Raw genomic sequence first — 4,329 nt, 5'->3', positions numbered from 1 at the left:
TTCTGTTTAATCTGATAATCACATTTTCCTTTCCATTGTTCTCTTTAACCTTCTTGAGGTTTATATGATCTAAGCAGTAATACGTCACTGCTTTTATAAGCACCTCAATGTACAACTCTGTTAGTAAGAACCTGTTACTATTGTTGATGACATTCTGGTAGCCCCCGATGGACGAGAACTTTTCCTATTGGTCCGCCTCGTTCAACGAGCAGGAAAATGGTTCTCTTCGTCCCTCGCCCTTGGTACCGATGTTGTTGCCGACATAACTGACAGGCTATCCTCTGACATGCCTTGCTTACATGATCGTGCAAGACGTCACCGCCCTTCCTACCTTTAACCCACATGGTGGGCCCATAACCCATAGATCCACAGGATCGAAACCTGACTCTCCTGTACAAACCCCTGTTTCCAAGGTTGTTCCTCGCACTTGGCCTCGTATGTAATTCACGAGCCACCTTCCAAGAGATCATCAATTTTGGCATTGATCACAATAATTATTCCCATTGCTCTGAACCCCTTTCACACTTCGCTTCAGGCAACGAACGATTGCCTACTCGCTTGAAACTTCTATTTTGCACCTTCTTACTTTCCTCTCCATATTGTCTTAAATTTCAATTCGAGAGTTACTTTCCGCCACCTTCCTTGGTGTTATGCACTAGATAAGCAAACATGGTAGCAGTCCGTTCTTCCGTAATAACCTCTTATCCTTTTCTAAGTATGATGGAGTTCCTGCAAACAGGACGACAACTTCATCATGATGACCTGAAGCATAGAAATGAAGACATCAACGTAGTGGATTGTCCTCTTCGAGAAAAGCAACCAAGACCGAGAAGATCCGTTAGAATTTTGTAACCAAACTTTCCCCCTTACTCTACCTCTTAAATCTCGGGACGAGATTTCTTGTAGTGGTGGAGAATTGTGACGCCCGAATAATCAAGCTACAGTAACCTCTGCTAATAATGCCACGTCACCTCCATTAGTGTTGCTAATCTCGCGTTAGTTCAAAAATCAATTCGAAATTCAAACTTAAAATGAAGTCAAACATTAAAGGTATTCAAATATTAAAACTAAAATGTTGGGGTGTTGCCAAATAAAGCATAGGTAATTATTGTGGAGAAACCACATTTTTATAAAAGGTTTAAATACACTTAAATGATTAAAACAGCAGGTAAAACTATTAAATAAATGTCTTTTGAATATTATAAAATGCTAAACTATTTTAATTAGGGGTAAAACTTTCTGTGAAAGTAGTTGGAATTGTAACTCTATTTTAGGTATGGGTTTTACTTTTTGTAAAACTATAAATTATTAAATAATTAAAAGAAAGCAGAAAAGAAAAGGTAAAAATAAAACAGAAACAAATCTAAAAAGAAAAAAAGGCCCCCTAGCCAACTGGGCCAGATGGCCCAGCTCACAGGCTAGGCCGGCCCACCTGGCCCAGCCAGCCGACCCACCCCTCTCCATATCCCCACCAGGGGAAACCCTAACCCCACGACCTCCACCACCACTCCCCCACTCCCCGTCCCATGATCCCGATCTGGATCAGGACCCCGACGCCGCCAGACGCCTCCCATCGCCCCTCACCACCATGTCGAACCCCCCTCGACCCCTCACCTCTCTCTCCTTCCCCCGCATGGATCTGATCGAGGCAACCGAAGCCCTGCGCCCGCATCGACGCCGGACACCGTCATAGCCGGGCGCGCCACCTCGCTGGTGCCACCTTCCCACTGGACTGCCGCGTCCCTGTCCTCCTCCTCGTCCCCCACTGCCACCCCCTACAGCTACGCGGTGAGCTAACGCGCCTTCCCTCTCCCCCTTCTCTGCTCCCGGCCGCCCCCGATGCGCGCGCCCGCGCACTGCCGACCCGCACCCGAGCGCCCTGAGTGCGCTCGGCCGCGCTCACCGCCGCAACCGCCGCGCTCCACGCTGCGTCGCGCCCGCACATGCCCCGCTCGCTCCTTTGCCTAATGCTGCTCGGGCCGACCCCACCACCGCGCGCTCCGGCTCCGCGCCCCGGCCTACCCCGGCGCCACCTCGCCGCCTGGTCGCGAGCCCGTCCTCGCCGAAGCCAGCCACCGCCCCATCCGCGCTCGATGCTCGCCCTCTGTCACCCGGTGTCTCCTTCCCTTGCTGGAGCGCGCGCCGCCCCATTCGGCTCGCCGTGCCCTCGCTTGTGCCACTTCCTCGCCGTTGCGTCCGCCTGGTCGCTGCCATGGCCACTGCCCACCTGCGTTGGCCCCTGCTGGGTCCGCCCACACTAGGCGGGCGCCCGCTCGGGCGTGTCCTATGCCTCGCCCGCTTGCGGCGCCCGCTATGGCACCAGGCCTATGACAGCCGGGTCCCAGCCCCAAAATGATTAAAAAAAGATATAAAAATTAATTAATTAATTAAGTTGATTAATCATATTTAATTAACCTAATTAACTTGTTACTTTAATTAAACAATAATTAGTTTAACCTAAACGCTAATCAACCTAACAGTGTATGGCAGTGGGACCCACATGTCAGTTTGACTTAGTCAACTGACATTTTGACCGCTGACGTCATGCTGACGTTAGCAAACACTATTCTGGATAATGTTAAATTAAATTAATTAATTAAATGATAAAATTGATTTAAATCTTTTAAAATTAATGCTAAAGTTGCTCAGAACGACGAGACGAACCCGGATACGCAGCCCGTTCGTCCGCCACGCATCCATAGCATAGTGAATACACAACTTTCCCCCTCCAGTTCATCTGTTCGAAAACGCGAAACACCGGGGATATTTTCCCGGATGTTTTCCCCCTTCACCGGTACCACCTCATACCTCGTTAGGGCACCCCTAGCACCGCTACTTCTCTTGTCATGCATCGTTATGCATCTGTTTGCATTATATTCATTGTTTCTTCCCCCTCTTCTCTCCGATAGACTATGAGACTGATGCTGCTGCTACCCAGTACGACTACGGTGTTGAGGACCCCTCTCTCTTGCCAAAGCAACCAGGCAAGCCCCCCCCCTTGATCACCAGATATCGCCTACTCTCCTCTGTACTTCTTGCATTAGAGTAGTGTAGCATGTTACTGCTTTCCGTTAATCCTGTTCTGATGCATAGCCTGTCATTTTGCTGCAAATATTGATACCTTACCTGCAATCCTAAATGCTTAGTATAGGATGCTAGATTATCATCAGTGGCCCTACACTCTTGTCCGTCTGCCATGCTATACTACTGGGCCGTGATCACTTCGGGAGGTGATCACGGGCATATGCTATATACTTTATACTGTTACATTACTTATGATACTCTTTGGAGATGGGGGCTGAAGGGTCAGGTGGCTCCATCCTGGTAGAGGTGGGCCTGGGTTCCCGACGGCCCCCGACTGCTACTTTGTGGCGGAGCGACAGGGCAGGTTGAGACCACCTAGGAGAGAGGTGGGCCTGGCCCTGGTCGGCGTTCGCGGATACTTAACACGTTTAACGAGATCTTGGTATTTGATCTGAGTCTGGCCACTGGCCTATACGCACTAACCATCTACTCGGGGATAGTTATGGGCACTCGGCGTCATGGTATCAGCCGAAGCCTTCGTGACGTCAGCGATAGAGCGGCGCGCGCCGGGTTGGACCGCGTAACGCAACTTCCTTTGTAATGGAGGTTGCTAGGTCTGCTCTCCGGCCGCGTTCGCAACGTGCAGGTGTGCAAAAGGGCGATGGGCCCAGACCCCTGCGCCATAGGATTTAGACCGGCGTGCTGACCTCTTTGTTGTGCCTAGGTAGGGCTGCGACGTGTTGATCTTGCGAGGCCGGACATGACCCAGAAAAGTGTGTCTGGCCAAAGGGGATCGAGCGTGTTGGGAAATGTGGTGCACCCCTACAGGGAAGTTGATCTATTCGAATAGCCGTGTCCCTCGATAAAAGGACGACCTAGAGTTGTACCTTGACCTTATGACAACTAGAACCGGATATTTAATAAAACACACCCTTCCAAGTGCCAGATACAACTGGTGGTCGCTCTCTCACAGGGCGACGAGGGGAGGATCATCCGTTAGGATTATGCTATGCGATGTTACTTGGTGAACTTAACATCTACTCTCTTCTCCTGCTGCAAGATGGAGGTTACAGAAGCGTAGTCTTCGATTGGACTAGCTATCCCCCTCTTATTCCGGCATTCTGCAGTTCAGTCCACATATGATACCCTTATTCCATTTGATACCATTGCATACATATGTAGTGTAGCTCCTTGCTTGTGAGTACTTTGGATGAGTACTCACGGTTGCTTTGCTCCCTCTTTTCCCCCTTTCTATACCCGATTGCTGCGACCAGACGTTGGAGCCCAGGAGCCAGACGCCACCGT

Source organism: Triticum urartu, chromosome 5A, assembly GCF_056163025.1.
Source record: "Triticum urartu cultivar PI428250 chromosome 5A, HENAU_Tu73, whole genome shotgun sequence".
In the NCBI taxonomy this organism is placed as follows: Eukaryota; Viridiplantae; Streptophyta; class Magnoliopsida; order Poales; family Poaceae; genus Triticum; species Triticum urartu.
This window is presented reverse-complemented; position numbering follows the sequence as displayed.